The following is a 25,925-nucleotide window of genomic DNA, read 5'->3' as shown; positions in this document are numbered from 1 at the left end:
TCCAACAGCAGCCCAGGGTATTGCATTAGGTGTTTATCATTCTCATGTTTGTTTTAGTAGTTTTTACATCTATGAAGGTATCCATAAACAATACTGTCAGGCCAAGAGCGGTGGCTCACACCTGTAATCCCAACACTTTGGGAGGCCGAGGTGGTAGGATCTCTTGAAGCCAGGAGTTGAAGACCAGCCTGGGCAGCCAAAAGAGACCCTGTCTCTACAAAAACAAAAAAGAAAAAAATTAGCCAGATTTGGTGGCATGCACCTGCAACCTCAGCTACTTGGGAGGCTGAGGTGGGAGGATCATTTGAGCACAGGAGGTCAAGGCTGCAGTGAGCCATGTTCATGCCACTGCACTCTAGCCTGGGTGACAGAACGAGACCCTGTCTCAAGAAAACAAACAATAAAACCCCCCAAATATTGTTTTACATGTTTTCAAACTTTACTATTGGGACCACCTGGTATTTAACCTTCTATAACTTCCTTTTTTTTTTTTTTTGAGACGAAGTCTCACTCTGTTGCCAAGGCAGGAGTGCAGTGGCACGATCTCGGCTTACTGATACCTACGCCTCCTGGGTTCAAGCAATTCTCCTGCCTCAGCCTGCTGAGTAGCTGGGATTACAGGTGTGTGCCACCATGCCCAGCTAATTTTTTGCATTTTTAATAGAGACGGGGTTTCACCATGTTGGCTAGGCTGGTCTTGAGCTCCTGACCTCAGGTGATCCACCCGCCTCGGCCTCCCGAATTGTTAGGCTAACAAGCGTGAGCCACCGTGCCAGGCCTATAACTTGCCTTTTTAAATGATCACCATTGTGTTATTGAATTCAGATGAATTAATGGAGTTTTATTCATTGATTTGACTATAGTAAAAATGAAATTCCATTGTATGACTATGCCACAATTTATCTTATCTTCTGTTAATGGATATTTAGGTTACTTCTATTTTTTTTCTTTTGCTATTGCTGCAGTGAACATTCTTATACATTGTGCATTGTATGAGAGTTTCTCTAGGGAATATACAGGAGTGGAATTTTGCATCTTCAACTCTAGCAGATATCAACAGATTACTCTCCAAAGTAAAGGTAATAATTTAAACCAGTGTAATTGCACTAGTGTAGTAAATCTACCAGTCGTGTGTGAGTTAACATAGTTTCACATTCTCATCAACAATTGATATTGTCAGACTTTATAATGTTTGCCAATCTAGTAGCTAGGAAATATCTGTCATTTTATTTTATTTTATTTTTTTTTTTTAATTTATTTATTATTATTATACTTTAAACTGTAGGGTACATGTGCATAACGTGCAGGTTTGTTACATATGTATACTTGTGCCATGTTGCTGTGCTGCACCCATCAACTCGTCATTTACATCAGGTATAACTCCCAATGAAATCCCTCCCCCCTCCCCCCTCCCCATGATAGGCCCCGGTGTGTGATGTTCCCCTTCCTGAGTCCGAGTGATCTCATTGTTCAGTTCCCACCTATGAGTGAGAACATGCGGTGTTTGGTTTTCTGTTCTTGTGATAGTTTGCTAAGAATGATGGATTCCAGCTGCATCCAAGTCCCTACAAAGGACTCAAACTCATCCTTTTTTATGGCTGCATAGTATTCCATGGTGTATATGTGCCACATTTTCTTAATCCAATCTGTCACTGATGGACATTTGGGTTGATTCCAAGTCTTTGTTATTGTGAATAGTGCTGCAATAAACATACGTGTGCATGTGTCTTTAAAGCAGCATAATTTGTAATCCTTTGGGTATATACCCAGTAATGGGATGGCTGGGTCATATGGTACATCTAGTTCTAGATCCTTGAGGAATCGCCATACTGTTTTCCATAATGGTTGAACTAGTTTACAATCCCACCAACAGTGTAAAAGTGTTCCTATTTCTCCACATCCTCTCCAGCACCTGTTGTTTCCTGACTTTTTAATGACTGCCATTCTAACTGGTGTGAGATGGTATCTCATGGTGGTTTTGATTTGCATTTCTCTGATGGCCAGTGATGATGAGCATTTTTTCATGTGTCTGTTGGCTGTATGAATGTCTTCTTTTGAGAAATGTCTGTTCATGTCCTTTGCCCACTTTTTGATGGGGTTGTTTGTTTTTTTCTTGTAAATTTGTTTGAGTTCTTTGTAGGTTCTGGATATTAGCCCTTTGTCAGATGAGTAGATTGCAAAAATTTTCTCCCATTCTGTAGGTTGCCTGTTCACTCTGATGGTAGTGTCTTTTGCTGTGCAGAAGCTCTTTAGTTTAATGAGATCCCATTTGTCAATTTTGGCTTTTGCTGCTGTTGCTTTTGGTGTTTTAGACATGAAATCTTTGCCCATGCCTATGTCCTGAATGGTACTACCTAGGTTTTCCTCTAGGATTTTTATGGTATTAGGTCTAACATTTAAGTCTCTAATCCATCTTGAATTAATTTTCGTATAAGGAGTAAGGAAAGGATCCAGTTTCAGCTTTCTACTTATGGCTAGCCAATTTTCCCAGCACCATTTATTAAATAGGGAATCCTTTCCCCATTTCTTGTTTCTCTCAGGTTTGTCAAAGATCAAATGGCTGTAGATGTGTGGTATTATTTCTGAGGACTCTGTTCTGTTCCATTGGTCTATATCTCTGTTTTGGTACCAGTACCATGCTGTTTTGGTTACTGTAGCCTTGTAGTATAGTTTGAAGTCAGGTAGCGTGATGCCTCCAGCTTTGTTCTTTTGGCTTAGGATTGTCTTGGAGATGCGGGCTCTTTTTTGGTTCCATATGAACTTTAAAGCAGTTTTTTCCAATTCTGTGAAGAAACTCATTGGTAGCTTGATGGGGATGGCATTGAATCTATAAATTACCTTGGGCAGTATGGCCATTTTCACAATATTGATTCTTCCTATCCATGAGCATGGTATGTTCTTCCATTTGTTTGTGTCCTCTTTGATTTCACTGAGCAGTGGTTTGTAGTTCTCCTTGAAGAGGTCCTTTACATCCCTTGTAAGTTGGATTCCTAGGTATTTGATTCTCTTTGAAGCAATTGTGAATGGAAGTTCATTCCTGATTTGGCTCTCTGTTTGTCTGTTACTGGTGTATAAGAATGCTTGTGATTTTTGCACATTAATTTTGTATCCTGAGACTTTGCTGAAGTTGCTTATCAGCTTAAGGAGATTTTGGGCTGAGACAATGGGGTTTTCTAAATATACAATCATGTCATCTGCAAACAGGGACAATTTGACTTCTTCTTTTCCTAACTGAATACCCTTGATTTCTTTCTCTTGCCTGATTGCCCTAGCCAGAACTTCCAACACTATGTTGAATAGGAGTGGTGAGAGAGGGCATCCCTGTCTTGTGCCAGTTTTCAAAGGGAATTTTTCCAGTTTTTGCCCGTTCAGTATGATATTGGCTGTGGGTTTGTCATAAATAGCTCTTATTATTTTGAGGTACGTTCCATCAATACCGAATTTATTGAGCGTTTTTAGCATGAAGGGCTGTTGAATTTTGTCAAAAGCCTTTTCTGCATCTATTGAGATAATCATGTGGTTCTTGTCTTTGGTTCTGTTTATATGCTGGATTATGTTTATTGATTTGCGAATGTTGAACCAGCCTTGCATCCCAGGGATGAAGCCCACTTGATCATGGTGGATAAGCTTTTTGATGTGTTGCTGAATCCGGTTTGCCAGTATTTTATTGAGGATTTTTGCATCGATGTTCATCAGGGATATTGGTCTAAAATTCTCTTTTTTGGTTGTGTCTCTGCCAGGCTTTGGTATCAGGATGATGTTGGCCTCATAAAATGAGTTAGGGAGGATTCCCTCTTTTTCTATTGATTGGAATAGTTTCAGAAGGAATGGTACCAACTCCTCTTTGTACCTCTGGTAAAATTCAGCTGTGAATCCATCTGGTCCTGGACTTTTTTTGGTTGGTAGGCTATTAATTGTTGCCTCAATTTCAGAGCCTGCTATTGGTCTATTCAGGGATTCAACTTCTTCCTGGTTTAGTCTTGGAAGAGTGTAAGTGTCCAGGAAATTATCCATTTCTTCTAGATTTTCCAGTTTATTTGCGTAGAGGTGTTTATAGTATTCTCTGATGGTAGTTTGTATTTCTGTGGGGTCGGTGGTGATATCCCCTTTATCATTTTTAATTGCGTCGATTTGATTCTTCTCTCTTTTCTTCTTTATTAGTCTGGCTAGTGGTCTGTCAATTTTGTTGATCTTTTCAAAAAACCAACTCCTGGATTCATTGATTTTTTGGAGGGTTTTTTGTGTTTCTATCTCCTTCAGTTCTGCTCTGATCTTAGTTATTTCTTGCCTTCTGCTAGCTTTCGAATGTGTTTGCTCTTGCTTCTCTAGTTCTTTTAATTGCGATGTTAGAGTGTCAATTTTACATCTTTCCTGCTTTCTCTTGTGGGCATTTAGTGCTATAAATTTCCCTCTACACACTGCTTTAAATGTGTCCCAGAGATTCTGGTATGTTGTATCTTTGTTCTCATTGGTTTCAAAGAACATCTTTATTTCTGCCTTCATTTCGTTATGTACCCAGTAGTCATTCAGGAGCAGGTTGTTCAGTTTCCATGTAGTTGAGCGGTTTTGATTGAGTTTCTTAGTCCTGAGTTCTAGTTTGATTGCACTGTGGTCTGAGAGACAGTTTGTTATAATTTCTGTTCTTGTACATTTGCTGAGGAGTGCTTTACTTCCAATTACGTGGTCAATTTTGGAGTAAGTATGATGTGGTGCTGAGAAGAATGTATATTCTGTTGATTTGGGGTGGAGAGTTCTATAGATGTCTATTAGGTCTGCTTGCTGCAGAGATGAGTTCAATTCCTGGATATCCTTGTTAACTTTCTGTCTCGTTGATCTGTCTAATGTTGACAGTAGAGTGTTGAAGTCTCCCATTATTATTGTATGGGAGTCTAAGTCTCTTTGTAAGTCTCTAAGGACTTGCTTTATGAATCTGGGTGCTCCTGTATTGGGTGCATATATATTTAGGATAGTTAGCTCTTCCTGTTGAATTGATCCCTTTACCATTATGTAATGGCCTTCTTTGTCTCTTTTGATCTTTGATGGTTTAAAGTCTGTTTTATCAGAGACTAGTATTGCAACCCCTGCTTTTTTTTGTTCTCCATTTGCTTGGTAAATCTTCCTCCATCCCTTTATTTTGAGCCTATGTATGTCTCTGCGTGTGAGATGGGTCTCCTGAATACAGCAGACTGATGGGTCTTGACTCTTTATCCAGTTTGCTAGTCTGTGTCTTTTAATTGGAGCATTTAGTCCATTTACATTTAAGGTTAATATTGTTATGTGTGAACTTGATCCTGCCATTATGATATTAACTGGTTATTTTGCTCATTAGTTGATGCAGTTTCTTCCTAGCCTCAATGGTCTTTACATTTTGGCATGTTTTTGCAATGGCTGGTACCGGTTGTTCCTTTCCATGTTTAGTGCTTCCTTCAGGATCTCTTGTAAGGCAGGCCTAGTGGTGACAAAATCTCTAAGCATTTGCTTATCTGTAAAGGATTTTATTTCTCCTTCACTTATGAAACTTAGTTTGGCTGGATATGAAATTCTGGGTTGAAAATTCTTTTCTTTAAGAATGTTGAATATTGGCCCCCACTCTCTTCTGGCTTGTAGAGTTTCTGCTGAGAGATCTGCTGTTAGTCTGATGGGCTTCCCTTTGTGGGTAACCCGACCTTTCTCTCTGGCTGCCCTTAAGATTTTTTCCTTCATTTCAACTTTGGTGAATCTGGCAATTATGTGTCTTGGAGTTGCTCTTCTCGAGGAGTATCTTTGTGGCGTTCTCTGTATTTCCTGGATTTGAATGTTGGCCTGCCCTACTAGGTTGGGGAAGTTCTCCTGGATGATATCCTGAAGAGTGTTTTCCAACTTGGTTCCATTTTCCCCCTCACTTTCAGGCACCCCAATCAGACGTAGATTTGGTCTTTTTACATAATCCCATACTTCTTGCAGGCTTTGTTCGTTTCTTTTTCTTCTTTTTTCTTTTGGTTTCTCTTCTCGCTTCATTTCATTCATTTGATCCTCAATCGCTGATACTCTTTCTTCCAGTTGATCGAGTCGGTTACTGAAGCTTGTGCATTTGTCACGTATTTCTCGTGTCATGGTTTTCATCTCTTTCATTTCGTTTAGGACCTTCTCTGCATTAATTACTCTAGCCATCAATTCTTCCACTTTTTTTTCAAGATTTTTAGTTTCTTTGCGCTGGGTACGTAACTCCTCCTTTAGCTCTGAGAAATTTGATGGACCGAAGCCTTCTTCTCTCATCTCGTCAAAGTCATTCTCCGTCCAGCTTTGATCCGTTGCTGGCGATGAGCTGCGCTCCTTTGCCGGGGGAGATGCGCTCTTATTTTTTGAATTTCCAGCTTTTCTGCCCTGCTTTTTCCCCATCTTTGTGGTTTTATCTGCCTCTGGTCTTTGATGATGGTGATGTACTGATGGGGTTTTGGTGTAGGTGTCCTTCCTGTTTGATAGTTTTCCTTCTAACAGTCAGGACCCTCAGCTGTAGGTCTGTTGGAGATTGCTTGAGGTCCACTCCAGACCCTGTTTGCCTGGGTATCAGCAGCAGAGGCTGCAGAAGATAGAATATTTCTGAACAGCGAGTGTACCTGTCTGATTCTTGCTTTGGAAGCTTCCTCTCAGGGGTGTACTCCTCCCTGTGAGGTGTGGGGTGTCAGACTGCCCCTAGTGGGGGATGTCTCCCAGTTAGGCTACTCAGGGGTCAGGGACCCGCTTGAGCAGGGAGTCTGTCCCTTCTCAGATCTCAACCTCCGTGTTGGGAGATCCACTGCTCTCTTCAAAGCTGTCAGACAGAGTCGTTTGCGTCTGTGCAGAGGTGTCTGTGTGTCTTAGTTTACTGTGCCCTGTCCCCAGAGGTGGAGTCTACAGAGACAGGCAGGTTTCCTTGAGCTGCTGTGAGCTCCACCCAGTTCGAGCTTCCCAGCAGCTTTGTTTACCTACTTAAGCCTCAGCAATGGCGGGCGCCCCTCCCCCAGCCTCGCTGCTGCCTTGCCGGTAGATCACAGACTGCTGCGCTAGCAACGAGGGAGGCTCCGTGGGTGTGGGACCCTCCCGGCCAGGTGTGGGATATGATCTCCTGGTGTGCCTGTTTCCTAAAGCGCAGTATTGGGGTGGGAGTTACCCGATTTTCCAGGTGTTGTGTGTCTCAGTTCCCCTGGCTAGGAAAAGGGACTCCCTTCCCCCTTGCGCTTCCCAGGTGAGGCAATGCCTCGCCCTGCTTCAGCTCTCGCTGGTCGGGCTGCAGCAGCTGACCAGCTCCGATCGTCCGGCACTCCCCAGTGAGATGAACCCAGTACCTCAGTTGAAAATGCAGCAATCACCCGTCTTCTGTGTCGCTGGCGCTGGGAGTTGGAGACTGGAGCTGCTCCTATTCGGCCATCTTGCTCCGCCCCCCTGTCATTTTAATTTAGTTATTTTTTAAAAAAAAACTTTTGTTATTTTAATAGTTATTAATGAGTCTATTTTCATAAATTATTGACCATTTGAGTTTCTTCTTCTGTGAATTACCTATTCATGTCCTTTAAGGATTAAATAAGATAATATATAAAAAACAATTAGAACAGTGCCTAATACAAAGTACACAATACATGTTAGCTATTATTTGCCAATTTTCCTATTGGATTGGTATTGATTTACAGGAGTTCTTATATATTTTTATAGAAATCCTTTGTTATGTGGGTAGCAATTATTTCCTCCCGATCTGTAGTTTGTATTTACATTTTTTATAGTGTGCATACATTTAGGATTTCAATGAGACAATATCTCACTGTTTTCCTATATGTTTTTGTACATTTTGTATCCTGTTAAATTCCTATCCTGAAGTCATAGAGATAGTTCCTTTTCCTATAAAAATGTTTGGGGGCTGGGCCTGGTGGCTCATGCGTATAATCCCAGCACTTTGCGAGGCTGAAGAAGGAGGATCACTTGAGCCCAGGAGCTCAAGGGTGCAGTAAGTTATGATTGCATTATTGTACTACAGTCTGGGCTACAGAGAAAGACCCTGACTTTAAATGTTTAGGCTTTATTCTCATATTTATATTGAATTGTGTGTGTATGTTTATGTTTATTTTTTAATAATTATATTTAATTATTTTTAGTTTTTGTAGAGACAGGGTCTCACCATGTTGTCCAGGCTGTTCTTATATTCCTGGGCTCATGTGATCCTCCCACCTCAGCCTCCTAAAGTGCTGGGATTACAGGCGTGAACCACAGTGCCCGGCCTCTGTGTGTGTTTTAAATGATAAATAGCACCATTCACTGAATACTTCATTCTTTCCCCATTCATATGTAATGTTACTTTTATTATGTATCAAGTTTGCGTGAGTCTGTTTCTCTATTTGGTGACTCTGTTTCTCTATTGGGCTATCTGTATGTCCTACACCATTGCCACACTGTTGTGATTACTCTAGTTCTAGAATAAAATCTGTAAAGCCAGTTCCGTCTGCTTTGCTTTTCTTCATGTGTGTCATCATTCTTGTTGGCTCTTTGCTCTTTCCTGTGAATTTTAGAATCAATTTACAAAATCTCTAAAAGAATCGTAATGGGATTTTGATCAGAATTGCTTAACTTTAAGGATTAATTTGGCAGTGTTGACATCTTTATGACAATGAGCCTTCTTTCTCTCTCTCTCTCTCTTTTTTTTTCTTTTTGAGACAGAGTCTCTCTCTGTCACCAGGCTGGAGTGCAGTGGCATGATCTTGGCTCACTGCAACACCCACCTCCTGGGTTCCGGCAATTCTCCTGCCTCAGCCTCCCAAGTAGCTGGGACTACAGGTGTGCGCCACCACACCCAGCTAATTTTTGTATTTTTAGTAGAGACGGGGTTTCACCATATTGGCCAGGATGGTCTTGATCTCTTGACCTTAGGTGATCCACCTGCCTCGGACTCCCAAAGTGCTGGGATTACAGAGCCACTGCACCTGGCCAGTTGTCTTTTCTTTTTTTTTGACGGAGTTTTGCTCTTGTTGCCTAGGCTGGAGTGCAATGGTGTGATCTTGGCTCACTGCAACCTCCACCTCCTGGGTTCAAGTGATTCTCGTGCCTCACAGGCATGTGCCACTACACTGCCTAATTTTGTATTTTTAGTAGAGATGGGGTTTCTCCATTTTGGTCAGGCTGGTCTGGAACTCCCAACCTTAGGTGATTTGCCCGCCTTGGCCCCCAAAGTGCTGGGATTACAGGTGTGAGCCACCACACCAAGTGAGCCTTCCCATTCAAGGACATGATATAGTTCTCTCTTTTTAAGGTCTTTTGTTTTCCAGTAAAGTTTTATGATTTTCTCCCCAAAAGTCTTTTATATATTTTATTATTTTTTGATACTTTATAATTTTGTTGCTATTTTTTAAAGTTTGCCTTCTTTTTAATTTGCATATTCTATTTGCTGCAGGCACATAAGAACACAATAGATATTTTCTTATTTGTTTATTTTTTTTTTTTTGAGACAAGAGTCTCGCTCTGTCCTCCAGGCTAGAGTGCAGTGGTGTGATCTCAGCTCACTGCAACCTCCACCTCCCAGTTCAAGCGATTCTCTTGCCTCAGGCTCACCACGCGAATCACCTTGGCTGGCTAATTTTTGTATTTTTAGTAGAGATGGGGTTTCACCATGTTAGCCAGGCTGGTCTTGAACTCCTTACCCCAAGTGATCTACCCGCCTTGGCCTCCCAAAGTGCTGGAATTACAGGCGTGAGCCACTGTGCCTGCCGATATCTTCATATTAATCTTTTATCTAATAGTATTGCTAATATCTTTTATTAGTCCCTTTATGCAATCTAATCATATGATTTGAATATAATGACAATGTTGTTTTTTCTCCTACCCTTATATCTTTTAATCTTATATATATTTTATTTTTTCAGTTTTAGAATATTTATTTAAATGTGTGTGTGTGTGTCTGTGTGTGTGTGTTTCAATTCTCTGGTGAAATTCTCCACCTTTTCATCTGTTTATTTTTTCCATATTTTCCTCAATTTTATTGAGCTATAAAATAGAGTTATTTTATAGTTATTCTTGGAGCCCATGTCCTGGGTGGGTCCCAGACTCTAATCTTTGTATAGTGAGCTTTACACTACTTTTCACAAGCTTGACCTATATCATAAAATATCCTGAGGGCAAAATCAGCTGTGCGCTTGAGATGCCCAAAGTTTCTGCCAAGTCTCTTCCTAAAGTTTATTAGTGTATTTAGAAAATAAACTTTTGGTTTTGTTATACCTCTTTACTATATATATATATATATAATTTTTTTTTTTTTTTTTGAGACAAGGTCTTGCTCTGTTGCCCAGGTTGAAGTGCAGTGGCATGATCTCAGCTCACTGCAACCTCTGCCTCCCAGACTCGAGCAATTCTCCCACCTAAGCCTCCCAAGGACTGGGTATATGGGCACACATCACCATGCCCAGCTAATTTTGTTCATTTTTTTTTTTTTGTAGAGGTGAAGGCTCACTCTGTTGCCCAAACTGGTCTTGAACTCATGGCCTCAAAAGGGATCCTCCCACCTTGGCCTCCCAAAGTGCTGGGATTACAGTCATGAGCCACTGGGCCTGGCCACTGTTTTTGTTTTCGAAATTATTTTATTAAGTTCTGTAATCTTTGTTACTTTTTCTAACTTCTTGGGTTGGACAACATGGTCACTAATTTACTTATTTTTTTATTAAGCAGAAAGAGGACTTATGAACTAACTTCCAGACTGTTCTTTTCAAGCGTTGAGAAATAAGTTTACTTATAATTACTGCTTTAGCTATGTCCCTCAGGTTTTGATACATAGTGTTTTCACTTGCAGTTTTGTGCATTGACTAATTTCCATTAGGATTTCTTCTTTTTGGCTAATGAATCATTTAGAAATATTCTTCCTTTCCAATGTAATTTTTATTATTTTGTTATTCTTTTCTAGTGAGGTCAGTAGGATATTGATTCTTTGGTGTGATCTGAAACTTGCTTTACTGCCTATTACAGGGTCAATTTTTGTACAGTAGATGTTCCATATGTGCTTAAAAGTAAATGTGTATTTTAAAATTTTTGTGTCCAAGATTATGTAAATATTCATCAGAAAAACTCTTCTGTATAATTACTGGATTCAAAAGTTTTAGCTTTGAAGCCTTCTTTATATTTTGATAATAAACATTTCACTTTTGTTGATCATGAATTATGTAATTCATTTGGGTCGCTGTTTTTCTTTTAAGGCATGGATGAGATTTTATGTATTAGAAATCTTAAATTGTTAAGTATACATACTGAATAGTATTTCGAGTATCTACACTTTTGTATTATTTGTTATAATGACACATTTAGATAGGGAGAACATGACATATGAAAATGCCATCCTAGCAATTTTTCCTGGACTGTCTAGTATTCCCATAGCAAATTTTGAATCTTCCTAGCTTTGCTAAAGTCTCTTGCTCCCTTTTCACATTACAAGAATATTACACAGAGCTAGAACTCAAAGTGAAAATTTAGTAAAATAGAAACCTCCAGAATATCTCCTGGATCTTATTAAAAAAAGATAGCAGGTGCTGTTGCTATAGCACTCAAAGGCCATGCTGCATTAAATTGCAGCTCTGTTACATGAGGCTCATGCCTCAGTAGAGCCCTGATTTAACCATTACTGCATTGTATGGAACATATATTATCAAATCAGAGTGTCCTAGAAATCTGAATATGAATGAATCTTGGCTCAATATACTTATTTGGCTTATTTGAAAGGCCTTAAAAATGAACTTGGTGTTTCTGGACCCAATTTAATTAGTCATAAATCTAAGAAACTGAAGAATCATTACCATGGAGTTCCAGAATGAAAGAAATCTTGTTTTTATTATTATTACATTTTGCCTCTATCTTTGATGTGATGCTTTTAAAGTGGAACAGATTATTAACCGGTTGCAAGCAAATGGAAACTATCATATTTCAAAATCTAGAAATTTCCCAGCTGCCACTGATTCACATTTAAATCCTAAATAATTCCATATATTGCTTGGAAATTTAAAAGGTTTGTGGGGAGGGGTTGTTTTTCCTGGAGAGATGCTCAGTTTGTCTAATAACTGTATTGGCTTCCAGAGCTTTTAGTGGGTTGGTGAGTATCATGATGTTTTTATGGTGGTCAAATTTTGAATATTTGGTTGCCTGAAGCAATAATATTCTTGGTCTTCCTTTTACATCACAGAGAATCATTATTTTCCATTATTTGGATATAGACAAAGAAATTATATTTTAAGTCATTTGAGGAGATGCTTAGGGGTAAGAACATGTAAGCCTTCATTAGGGAAAGGCCTTGAGAGAGACAATAATTCCAGGTTCCAGTTCGCCTAAACGGGAATCTAAAATGATATAGTTGACCAGATGGGCAGGCCTGAAACTTATAAAAAGGGACTATTCCCACATTTTGTTAGTGGCATACTTGGAATTTGGCATTTGGTCTCCCATAGAAACAATGCTATATTTGATTAGAGTTTGTGGTGTGCCCACAAAAGCCCAATTTAACACAGAGTGTGACTGAAATATTGTATTTATGATTTTAAACTTCTTTCTTTCTCTTTCTTTCTTTTTCTTTTCTTTTCTTTTCTTTCTTCTTTCTTTCTTTTTTTTTAGACGAAGTCTTGCTCTGTTGCCCAGGCTAAAGTAGAGTGGTGCGATCTCAGCTCACTGCAACCTCCGCCTCCTGGGTTCAAGTGATTCTCCTGCCTCAGCCTCCCGAGTAGCTGGGATTACAGGTGCCCACCACCATGTCCAGCTAATTTTTGTATTTTTAGTAGAGATGGGGTTTTGCCATGTTGACCAGGCTGGTCTTGAACCCTGACCTCAGGTGATCCACCTGCCTCAGCCTCCCAAAGTGCTGGGATTACAGATGTGAGCCACCGCTTCTGGCCCACTTTTTTTTCTTTTAAGCTGCATAAAGTACACTTAAATATATAAAATACCTTTAAAATATATCAAATCCCCAGAATCTTAACCAACCAGACCAACATTTAGGAATTCAACTGGGGCTTTGTATGCTGCTTAATCCTCCAAATGCACCACTAGAAATTGGCCAGCAATGGGAGAGATTGGGGTTCTCAGAAATTCAAGGGGCAATACCACTCTGGATGTTCCAGTTTCTACCTTTCCAGTTCTCAGGAATCACAATGCATCTCTCATCAAGAGGAAGGGAAAGCATGAAGTGGACACTGGAGGCATGTGGATGAGCTCCTGATATCAGCCAGCCAGCTACTCAAACAGCCAGGTGGAGCCCTCAGTGGCAGCAGCTGGGGGCAAGGCAACTGTTTTCTTTCAATTAGTCATGCTAGAGAGTGAAGTGAGAGCTCCTAGAGAGCTCCTATAAGCAGCAATCCTGCCATAGTAAGATGGGTGGGAAGAGGGGAAGCCAAAGTTCAGTTCAGTAAAATAACCAGTTAATTGGCATACTGATCAGCAAAATTCAGACCGAGGAACTCTATTCATCAAAGAGCCTGGGATTTTCAACAGGTGAATTATAAGGAAAAGAAAAGAATGGAGGAAGAATCTGTAGATTAAAAGAGACTTAAAAGAAATATCAATTTTTAAAAATGAGCAGGACTAAAATATAATATCTAAGGATGCACATTTATGTGATAAAATGATTTTTTTTTTAAAAGCAACGAGTTGATTACTATAAAAATCTGGACAATCGTTATGTATGAGCAAAGAGGGGACTTATGATCTGGGCAGCACACATGGAGGGGGCTTCTGGGGTGACTGACAAAGATCTATTTCTTGACCTGATGATGGTTACAAGAGTGTTGCTTTATACAAATTCGTTAAGCCATATGTCTGTGTGGTTTTCCTTATCTGTTTTACTTTACAATAGAAAGCATTTAAAAATAGAAGTGCATATCCACGGAGTCAAAACAGTCACTGAGAAACGGACATGTATGCTTGAAGCTGTTAAAGATAGGGAGAGGAAAAAGCATTACTATCAGAGCATGGGTAGAGTGGACTGGAGAAAGAGCAGATGGCTAGGAAGGCACAGCAGTGACACAGAGAAGAGGAAGGGGAGGGATTTGTGGCTTGGACAGAATGGAATCATTTGCCAACTATCTTGCAGCAGAATTCAGAGCTGAGTCTACTGCTCCTCATTTAAGGAGACTGAAGATGCTTGTAGAGGTGCTGCCCCAGATGTGATGTGGGGCCAGAAACAAATATTTTACATGCTGTTTAAGTCTTATTTCTAAACAAGAATAATGTCACCAACCTGCCTCAAAATGTTATAAACTAACAAAACATGGTCTGATATTTTATACAACTCTTAAGAGTATGGGTCAAATTGACACAAGATTTCAGGTCAAGAAACACCCAATAAAATGGCAAGAAATTTAAAACAGGCAGCCAGGGAGTAGGCAAGACACAAGGGTGCAAGCAGGTGGTTAGCAACAGGGAGTGGGGGCCCAGAAGCTGGGTTGAGATTCAAGGTCAGGGCCCTAGTCTGAGTAAGAGTAAAGCCAAGCCCCTGTTTCAGAGCAACTGAGGCAGCAGGCAAATTAACCAGATAGGAATGTAGGAACAAGGATTAAGGTAAGCAACCAATAATTGGATCTGAGTTTAAGACACAGTGTTATAGGAGGGTTAATAACCCCGTTGACCCCACGCAGTCATCTGAGTTACGGAAAACAGGCTCCTTAATTTCTGTTTAATGAATAAATAGGATTTGTTCAAGAGCTTGGGGCAGACTGAGTCTATAGGAGTCAATTTGGGGGCAGTCAAATTGCCCTAGCTGTGGGGATTGTTTTGCTCTTTTATTCCTTAATAAAATACAAATAAAACTCTGTTTCCATGATTATAATCCCCCCACTAGAGATTTGATTAGATTCAGGTTCACTTTTATTTTCTCATGCACTTCCTTGGAACAAATCAGGTTCACTATTTAAGGCAAGAATCCCTCATGAGTGGTGGTGTTTATTCCTTATTGCATCCCATCAGAAAGCCTATGTAAGTCAGGATGTCTCACTTTTTACAATACTAAGATTGATTGGCGGGGTTCAGGTGGTTTCAGACTGATTCCTGCGGTAGAAAATGCCCCATCAACCTTTAAATTAATGATTTTAGCATCCACTGATGATTATTGCCTAGATCCATTATTTCATTAGGGGTTGGAAATTAATGATTTTTCAGTGCTGTTATTTTTTCTGAATTTATTAGTGGAAATGCTTCTATCAAGAAGAACCCCCACTCCTCAAAAAAAAAAAAAAAAATGGAAATGGAGCAGTTCCCAATACAAGAAAAAAATAAAAATAAATTTAAAAAGAAGAAATTTCCCTCATCAATTATGTGGCTATCATAGAATACAGTTCTGTTTTTTCCTCTTTTTTTTGAGACAGAGTCTCACTCTGTCACTCAGACTGGAGTGCAGTGGTGTGATGGTAGCTCACTGCAGCCTTGAACTCCTGGGCTCAAACGATCCTCCTGCGTCAGCCTCCTGAGTAGCTAGGACTACAGGTACCACCATCACAGCTAATTATTATTTTTTTGTTGTTGTTGAAACAGGGTCTCACTATATTCCCCAGGCTGGTCTTGAACTCCTGGGCTCAAGTGATCCTCCTATCTCAGCTTCCCAAAGCACTGGGATTACAGGCATGAGCCACTGCTCCCAGCCCTAAAGTACAGTTCTTACAGGAAAGGCAGGACAACTACTTGATTCTTGCCTTTCACTTAAAAAATTTCAGGATGATTTGGTGTCCTAGCAGGCTCCAACGATGACTAATGTGTTTGTATTAGATCATTATAAATTTATGGGCTTTTATGTATTTGATGTATTTCCATAAATCACAGTGATTTTTAATTTTGATACCCAAATTGACCCATACTAGGCCAGTGGGAGCCCTTTCAAGTTGGCTCCTGAGGCTTTTTGACATGATCATAGTAGTTGCTGATCACTTCCTTGCTTTCTAGTACAAGAGGACATTCCTGATTCATCTAGTACAGTCCCTGCCCCAGACCTGCAGTCAGCCATTTCTCTAAGGAGTGGTGGTTTTATTTTGTGGGGAATGATATTCAGAGATTACAATTTGTGTGCCAGTGGTGCTCATTGCTATTAGTAGTTATTACTTTTAGGTCTTTGTAGTGGTCAGAGATAGCAATTACCTTTTTGTTTAAAAAGAAAAAAAGAAACAAACAACTTTATAGTGCTATTTCTAATTCAAATGTAAGATTACAGGATTTTTACTTAAATTCTTTGAATTTATATGAGTATCTCCTTTCTCTTATTTTGAACATCTTGGCTCTCAATAATGTTAACATAATTACCTATACTAGTTCCAAAATAGAAACAACAAAATGTTGTTGTTAACAAGAAAACTGTTAATGACCATTAACAAGAAAACTGCCTGGGCGTGGTGGCTCACACATGTAATCCCAGCACTTTGGGAGGCGGAGGCAGGTAGGTCGCTTGAGCTCAGCAGTTCAATACCATCCTGGGCAACATGATGAAATCCTGTCTCTACAAAAACTACAAAAAATTAGCTGGGCATGATGGTGCGTGCCTGAAGCCCAGCTACTCAGGAGGCTGAGATGGGAGGATCACCTGAGCCTGGGGGAGGTTGACACTGCAGTAAGCCATGATTGTACCACTCCACTCCGGCATGAGCCACAGAGCCAGACCCTGTCTCTAAATACATACATAAATAAATAAATCAAATAGTTAATGCTATGAAAAAAAAAAAACAATAAAACTACTAAATGCAGTTTAGAATTTCTTTGTGGTTCTCTGTGTCTTGAGAATATGTCCAATTAGGAATGAACAGTCAAAATTCTGTGTTTTAAAGTGCAGTTGAAATTTTTTTTCTCTATGTGGATTTGTCATCAACTTACTGTAAAGTTAAGTTCATTTGTTTCAGTTTGCTTTCTATTTTTAGGGATGGTTTTTTTTCTTTTTGATTAATTTTGTTCCAAAGTCAAACTATATAACCAGATATATTTAAAGAAGTCTCAAGGCCATCCCTCCCCTCTACCCTGTCGCCTCCCACTATGGATAACCATCTTTATAAGCAAATATGTTGTATGTAGGGGTGTGTGTGTGTGTGTTTTCCTTTAGAGTAGGCTATTCAAAAAGTGGCATACGAGGAGCATTGTTTTACACTTGTTTTTCCCTCTAATAATAGATACTGGAGATATATCAGTATATAGAAATTTTCCTCATTATTTTATTTTTTAACAGCTTGTATAGTGCCAATCGTGTGGATGTACCATGGTTTATTAAACTAGTCCTTTTAAATGTAAGTTTATTTATTATTTGCATAAATTTAAGGGGTACAACTGTAGTTTTGTTACATGGATACATTGCATAGTGGTGAAGTCTGGGCTTTTAGTGTAACCGTCACTCAAATAGTGTACATTAAAACCATTAAGCAATTTCTCATCCACCTGCCTCCCACCCTTTGGAGTCTCCAGTGCCTATTATTCCATGCTCTATGTCCTTGTGTACCCGTTGTTTAACTTCCACTTATAAGTGAGAACATGCAGTATTTTACTTTCTGTTTCTGGGTTGTTTCACTAAAGATTATGGCCTCCAGTTGCAGTGAGCCGAGATCGCACCACTGCACTCCAGCCTGGGAAACAGAGTGAGACTCTCTCAAAAAAACAAAAAAAGAGATTATGGCCTCCAGTTACATCCATGTTTCCATGTTATCGCAAAAGACATGATTTCATTCTTCTTTTAATGCCTGAATAATATTCCATTGTGTATATATACACCACATTTTCTTTTTTCCCCACTTTTATTTTAGATTCAGGGGGTACATATACAGGTTTGTTACCTGGGTATATTGCATGATACTGAAGTTTGGGATACGAATGACCCTGTCACCCAGGTACTAAGCAGGACACCTAATAGTTTGTCAACCCTTGCTCACCTCACTTCTTCTACCCTCTAGTAGTCCCCAGTTTCTACTGTTGCCACTTTATGTCCGTGAGTACCCAATGTTAGCTCTCACTTGTAAGTGAGAACATGTGGCATTCGGTTTTCTGTTCCTGAGTTAGTTCACTTAGGAGAATGACCTCCAGCTGCAGCTGTCTTTCTGCAAAGGACGTGATTATGTTCTTTTTTTATGACTGTGCAGAATTCCATGCTGTATGTGTACCACATTTTCTTTATCCAGTCCGCCATTGATGGGCACCTAAGTTGATACCATGTCTTTGCTATTGTGAATTGCATGACGACGAACATACAAGTGCATGTGTCTTTTTGGTACAATGATCTATTTTCCTTTGGGTATATGCCCAGTAATGGGATTGCTGGGTTGAATGATATTTCTAAGTTTTTGGAGAAATCTCTGCACTGCCTGCCACAGTGGCTGAAGTAATTTACATTCCCACCAGCGGGGTCCCTTTTCTCTGTGGCCACACCAGCAGCTGTTGTTTTTTGACTTTTTGATAATAGCCATTCTGACTGGTGTAAGACGGTATCTCATTGATAATCATATTTTCTTTATCCAATCATCCACTGAGAGACACTTAGTTGGTTATTGTGAATAGTGCTGTGATAAACATACAAGTGCAGGTATCTTTTGAGATGATTTCTTTTCCTTTGGGTAGATACCCAGTAGTGGAACTGCTGGATCAAATGGTAGTCCCATTTTTAGCTCTTTGAGAAATCTCCATACTATTTTCCATAGAGGTTGTATTAATTTACATCCCACTACAGTGTATAAACTTTCCCTTTTCTCCACATCCTTGCCAACATCTGCTATTTTTTGTCAACTAGTTCTTTATTGGTGGACATTTGTTTCTAGTCCCTTGCTACTGCAAACAACACTCCCTCCAATGACCTTGCACATATGCTATTTTGTATTTACTCAGTGTATCTTTGTGTAACATGAGTATTAATTTTAATGTGAGCTTCAGTTGAGCAAGACTATTTCCATGTTCTAGTGGCTGGTTACTAGTAAAAGCTCTTAGGTAATCTGGTGTTGATGAATTCTATCAAAGGAGAAATCTGAAGATAGTAGATATTTTCACAAGTCAATTATTGTTTACTACCCCTCAATATTCCTCAAATACTTTATACTCATCTTTGTCTCTAGACCCGTTGCTCTTCTGCAGCTCACTATCCTCAGAGTACATTCCCTCCTCCATGAATTCTAATTTGAATGTTTCCTATCTTTATGTCTCTGCTTCCTCTGACCTTTGGAAGTATTTAAAAACTTTTAAGTTTGTAGTTTGAATACTCAATAAATCTTTAAAACAATGCCTAGATAATTTTCCCTGCAATTAGGGTATCCTGTCACTAGATGACAGCAGTATCTTGGTTTTGTTCTTATGGTCCAAACCCCAAAGCATAGGTAACCTGGAGAAGTTTCTCTGAGCCTATTTCCTTATCTAAATTGAAGGCAATGAGTTGGGTGATTTCTGGTCTCTGTCCCTAATTTCTATGAGTCTAAATAATTTTCTAAATGTTTTCAGTTTTCTCTGACCGCTTTAATTTCTTGTTATCAAGAGAGAAAAATGAGCTACAGGCCTTTCCTAGGCTGAGGGTGTAATACTCAGTAGTTATTTCTAGCTGAAAAGAAGCCATTTTTCACGTTATTCTGACCAAAGAGTGAAAATTCTGCTTTTGCCCGTCAGGTTTTTTCTCTTTTCTTTTCTTTTCCTTTTCTCTTCTTTTCTTTTCTTTTTTTTTTTTTTTTTTTTTTTTTGAGTGCAGTGGCCCAATCTCAGCTCACTGCAACCTTCAACTCCCAGGTTCATGCGATTTTCCTGCCTCAGTCTCTGAGTAGCTGGGATTACAGGTGCCTGCCACCACGCCTTGCTAATGTTTGTATTCCTGTAGAGAGGGGATTTCACCATGTTGGCCAGGCTGGTCTCGAATTCCTGACCTCAAGTGATCTGCCTGCCTTGGTCTCCCAAAGTGCTGGGATTACAGGCGTGAGCCACTGCACCCGGCCCAGGCTTATTTTTTTAGTAGCTGCTGGCTAGGTATTATTTGAATCTATATTTGTTTCATTTGATAATTTATTTACATATTCGACAAATATTTATTGAGGGTCTTTTACATGACTGACACCATTTGGTTGTTATTGGCTTTGTTCCTTTTGCTGTTGTTTTGTTTTTTTTAGCAATATCTTGAGCTTAAAATCTGTTCTCTTTTTCTGGAGCTTCTAATTATAAACACAAACAATTCCCAGAACAGAACTTCTAAGTAACAAATGTAAGCAATTTTCTAGATTAAACTATAAACTGGATTAATCACATTCCTTAAGTAGGTGGTAAGTGATTTAGTGGTTCACATACATCTTGAGTTAACAGACCAACAAAATTCAAAGAAAAAAAATAGACTGACCAAGAGTTGCCAATTTTTTTTGTTATGCTAAGTGAGGATGTTAAAAAGAGACAACTGCCACAATAAAATAAAGAACATTTCATTGCCAAGAAAAAAAAATGGAAAGGAAATACTCATAATAGACTTGTAATAAAGGAAAGTCTTTAAAACTGAATATAAATTTAAAGTCATGAAACATTCCCCTCATTATCTTCTTTGTTTTTCTTTGAATTTTGCCATGGACTTGTGAAAACATTGTCACAGACCAGTTGAAGTCTGTGGACTGGTGTTCGGGACTCACCATTTTAGGACGGGAACTGCATTTTATTCTGACTTGTGTTCTCACTGTGGTAGGCTCCAGGAAATAATCGACAAAATCAATAGAAGTCCATCTTGGAGTTAATGTGTTTTAACAAAAGCATTATTGTTTTAACTTAGAAGGTGATGTGTTATGCTCTGAATGAACTGATGAAGTATAAGTGGCTTTGTACACAGTTTAAGTATTTGTAGTCCATATTTTACAGATGCTGAGACACAGAAAGGTTAAATGAGTTAGTCCCCTCACTCGGTGAGTCAGTAAAACAGACAAGAATAGAACAAGACTCTGGACTTTAAGGACCACATAATCACTTAATTACAATCAGAAATTGGAACAGATTAACTGTTTATGTGATTTTCAACAGTGTTGGCTAATTACCCTAATGACGCAGCATGACTTTTCTAAGAAATATGCATGAGTTTATACCCTAGTCCCAGGCTGAAGTTAGCTTTATCCTCGTTACACTTGGCTGCAGACTAAATTCACATTTTGCTCCAGCTATGGAAGACGATGAATTTTAGCAATGGTCTTTCAAAGTCCCAATCTGTGAAGATGTACAGATACATGGGATCTTGACAATGAGTGATTTTCTCTAGCATCCTTGAAGCTCACTACTGCAAACTGGACTAATCTTAAAAGACTCTCTCAGCTCAGAGATCCTAGAATTCTATGATTTTCTATATCTTCTGACCTACAGGCCAATACTCAGAGTCCACTAAATTAGGGATTGTCCATTTTAACAAGGTATTTCCAAAATGTCTTGAAATGTGTGAAGATTTTGTGTATACTCGTGTCCAAAGCCATGTTTTCATCAGGAGAATCACTGGAAGATTTTGTTTTGTTTTAATTTTTATTATTCCTTTTATTTTTGGCACAAAGATACTAAGAGTTTTCAGGGAAGTATGTTAGATCCCATGACATATTATTTGAAATAATATCATATTATTCTATCTAATCCTAATCTAAGAATTCTATGAGGTCAAATTTTGTCCCTTTTTGAGAAGAGAAAGCTGAGTCTCAGAAAAGTGAAATTTCAAGAAGCTCTTGGAGGATCGTAGGGCTGTCAATAGATGGGTGTTAAGCAATGACTACCACCGCATCACCCAGTCTCTCCTCATCAGAGGATGTGGTCCCTTTAAGACTAGGAGGGGCTACCAGGGAAGACCTGAGCTAAAAATAAGGCCAAGATCCACAGACTTTGTTGGCATGGCCTTACTTCTCAGTCATTCTTTCTTTATTTCTTTTTTTTTAACCGTAATTCCCCTGGCATGAATCCCAGTCAGTTTGGCCTAGCAGGTGCCAGCCTCAGCTTGTAGTTGCTCATGTCAGCTTGAGAATCCTTGGTCGCCATTTTATCCTGAAGCTACCTACATATTTGCTCCCACCTCTTAAAGCTATGTCTGCCTCATCTCAGCCCTGGGTTTTATATAGTTTCCATTAGGTTGAGGAACATAATTGGTTATTTAACCCATATCTGTTCATTGACATTTATTTATCCACATCCATTCATTCAACAGATATTCATTGAGTACCTATTAGTCACTGTGGTTGGCATTGAGGACAAAGCAGTGAAAAAGACAGTCATGGTCCCTGCACTCGCGGAGTTTAAAACTTAGCAAGGGAAATAGTCATTAATCTAATAATCACACTAATGAATATATAAATATAAACTGAGACGACTTCTCTGAAGGAAAGTTTACTTTGATTGGGATGGAGGGTTGGAGTCAGGAAAGGTATCTCTTATAAAGTGATCCTTGAGCTTAGATATGTGGAAGAAGAAGTGATAGAGAAGACAGAGATCGTGTGGGGGCCATTAGAATGTGCCTGGAAGACCTCCTAAAATAGAGAGTGTAATTGACAGAGGGCCTCAGCTGATGTGTTCTGGCACTTCCCATGGGCTTTCGCCTCCCATAACTGAGTACTGTGGAAATAGTAAGACAGACTCATTCCTGGGAGACATGTGGACACCTTTGTTGGGCAAATTTGGCTCAAGAATTTGCAAATTTGGCTCAAGAATTTGCAAATTTGGCTCAAGAAGCTTCTTTAGTCTACACAATACTCTAGGATGCTTCCACCCAACCTCCTCTTCCTCTCCCTCATTCAGGGTCAGACTTTCATCATAGCTCCCTCCTGATTTTCTTTCATACCTGCATTTCCCATAATAACATCTTTCCATGTTTCATATGGTCTTGACATATACTCCTTGGAGGAACTGGAAAAACACAAGTGAAGTGGGTATTTTAGATGTAGGGAACAGTGTTTACTTCTAAGGGCTAGATACGACTTGCATGACCTAGTGTAATCCTGAAAAGAAGACCGAAAACTATGAGGCTCCAAAAAAACTAATTGTTGATAGCTGTATGGGCAGGGCCGGATTATCAGGAATAAAGTCAAGAGAGGTGAGGGGTAGATGCTGTGGGCTGACTGTAAGCCCTGCCATCCCTTCTGCTATTCAAAGGCTAGGGAAAGGTCTCTGAGCAGTAGCCTTGGGGACACTGCTGTCTTTACCTGCCACCATCTTGCATTGCTTGCTGTGGTCTGCCTTTTTGGCCACAGTTGTTACTCTTTTGCTCCAGCTGAGTTGCTACAATTACCAAGTGAGGAAATACTGATAACAGAGAATTTAGAATTCCAGGCTTTACTGCTTTCCTAAAGGTTATCTTAGTCAAAGCCTGCCTTTCAGCTTCCTAAGGTCTTTTTTTGTCTTTTGGTTTGAACTTTTCCACAAGTTCTTTGCCATATGTTTTGTCTTTCTAAGCCTGAAATGTTTTCTTTTCTTCACTTAATTAAAATGCCCTTCTGTTTTCAACTCTCTACTTGAAGAGGCAGTGAGTGTTCTAGACAGAGTTCAAACTCAAAGTCAGGCCAGAGAGGAAACTCCAGCTCCATCTCTTTCTATATGTGAATCTTTGGGCACGTTATTTAATTTTTGAATCTAAATTTTGTTACTTATAAAATAGAGATATTGGGATTGCTGTGAGAATTACACGAGTTATAGTATATAAAAGGGCCTGGTACTGGCACTCAGTAAGTGTTGGTTCCCTTTTAGCTCACTTCTATCCTTCCTCTTGGCATTCTTTACTTTTCTTCTCTCCTTGGATGCCTGGCTCTCACAGCAGATTTCTCCTTACCAAGACAATGAGAGCCTTGGGAGAGCTATTTCCTTTTAGATTTTTCCACGTCCTATTTATCTAAGCACAAATACGTCCTTTCCCTTATTCATTATCTTTCATTATTCAAAACTTCGGTGCATTCAAAACTCATGTAAAAGGATTCAACTAATCATAGAGACGGAGCTTACAGGGCAGCAGAATTTAAAAATGGAAAACTTCTGATTATAGATAGAACTCATTTATTCATTCATTCACCAAAAATTTCTTTTTTTCTTTTCTCTATTTTTAGCAGTCCTTACCCCAACACTGAAATATTTAATTCTCTATTATGTCTCCACTGCATAGGGTATAAATGTTACAAGCTTTACTTTTTCAGGATAGATCACAGTATAGAGTAGGAGCAATGTAAAATTTGATATCAAATATCAGGGTTCCAGAAGATTCCTGGCCACATCCTATTATAAAGCATTGTTGCAGTACTTTCTCCTTAGTTCAGCTAAAACTGGGCTCTTGTCACATGATCAAGAAAGATTAGGCTCACCGACACATACAAGGGTGAAGAAAATGGAATTTATTAGGCAAAAAGGAAAAATGAAAAATAACTCTTAGCAAAGCGAGAGAGTCCTGCTAGCAGGTTTCACGCCTCATAGATTGAATCCCAGGTTCCTACACAGGAACAGGAAAGGCCAGGCTCCTCCCACTTGCAAAGGGTGAGAACTTCCGAGGTTCCACCCTATGTTCCCAGTGCGCAGGTGGGCTTATTCAGAAAGAATCAGTTAGGAAAGGGTGGGCTTCTTCCGGGTCCAGCAGTCCATTTTTTCAGCCTTCAGGCTGTTTTAGGCTTGAAGGCGCAGTTTCTCTGGGGGAGCCTTGGCTGTCTCTTGTCTCTATAAGAACGTCCTACTGGTAGCTGGTTCTCTTGTTAAGCCCTAGTATTCCACCATGTTGTGGGGGGGCTGCTCTTATTCCATAGCTTTTCTGTTTCCTAGCTAGGGCAAGTTGCTTCACCTTGAAGACTTCATTTTTTTTTTCATTTGTAAAATAGAGTGAATTAAAATATTTTCTCCACAGTATTGTTATGAAGAGTAAATGAACTGACTTGTGTAAAATGCTTAGCACAGAGTTTAGCACATAATGAGCATCCAATTCCTGTCAGCCTGTTGCCAACGTTGTTATCAACGTTATCATTCAGGTGAAGTGAGCCTAAGAGATTGTAGGCCCAGATTTTAAATGTACACACTATTTCCCCCTTTCATTTGGAGAAGTTAGAGGAGGAGACAAGTATGACTGCCCACTCTGTTACTTAGTATCTGTGAGCTCTTCAGTAAGTCATATAATATCACTGAACTACAACTTACAGATCTGCAAAATGAAGAGACTAATGGTTACTATTTCATAAGACTGTTGGGAAAATTGAATGAAGTAATGGAGAAAGGCACTTAGCCCCATGCCTGGAAGAACATAGTAAACATGCACTGGAAGTTAGCTATTAGAATTACAGAGTTAATTTTTTTACCATCTTCATCCTCTCTTCTTGCACTCTCTTTCCAGCTCCTATTTCTGGGGCTCTATTCAGGGGAAGCAAAAATAATTTTGCACAAGAACAATCTCTTTATCCCGAGAAAGTTCTCCTTTCTACTTTATTATCCAGGCAGTCAGACCCCTTTGACTAAATCTCCCCATTTCAGACTGTGCCTCAGGCTTTGGCTTTATCACCAAAGGGTGTATAATGGTGTTGTACTAGACAGAAGAACAGCATCTCCCCTACTCCCTCCAGGTAAATTCTGCTGTCCCCTTTCCCATGTGGAATATATATATATATATAAAATTTTTATTTTTATTTTTTATTTTTGAGATGGAGTCTTGCTCTGTCACCCTGGCTGGAGTACAGTGGCGTGATCTCAGTTCACTGCAACCTCTGCCTCCTGGGTTCAAGCGATTCTCCTGCCTCAGCCTCCCAAGTAGCTGGGATTACAGGCACACACCACCACACCTGGCTAATTTTTGTATTTTTAGTAGAGATGGGGTTTCACCACGTTGGCCAGACTGGTCTTGAACTCCTGACCTCAAGTGATCCACCCACCTCGGCCTCCCAAAGTGCTGGGAATTACAGGCGTGAGCCACACGCCCGACCTAGATTTTATATATTTTTAGGATCTGTTTTCCCTTCATGCAATACAATGGATCAGTAAAGATGAGATTTCAGGCGTCAGTCTCAGACCAAGAGGCCTCA

The 25,925-nt window shown here is 39.6% G+C and overlaps 1 protein-coding gene across 2 annotated transcripts in view; it reads left to right on the top strand.

Annotated features, from left to right (window-relative positions):
- KLHL13 (kelch like family member 13) overlaps positions 1–25,925 on the top strand; it is a 424,794-nt gene that overhangs the window by 143,471 nt on the left and 255,398 nt on the right. Inside the window, exon 2 of one of the 2 annotated variants that reach the window (XM_077989506.1) lies at positions 12,586–12,707. The exons of the other annotated variant lie outside the window; for it this stretch is intronic. The gene's annotated coding sequence lies outside the window, so the exon portion shown is untranslated. The remainder of the gene's footprint in view (positions 1–12,585; positions 12,708–25,925) is intronic. 2 annotated transcript variants of the gene reach the window in all.

This window comes from Macaca mulatta, chromosome X (genome assembly GCF_049350105.2).
Source record: "Macaca mulatta isolate MMU2019108-1 chromosome X, T2T-MMU8v2.0, whole genome shotgun sequence".
NCBI lineage: Eukaryota > Metazoa > Chordata > Mammalia > Primates > Cercopithecidae > Macaca > Macaca mulatta.
This window is presented reverse-complemented; position numbering and strand designations above follow the sequence as displayed.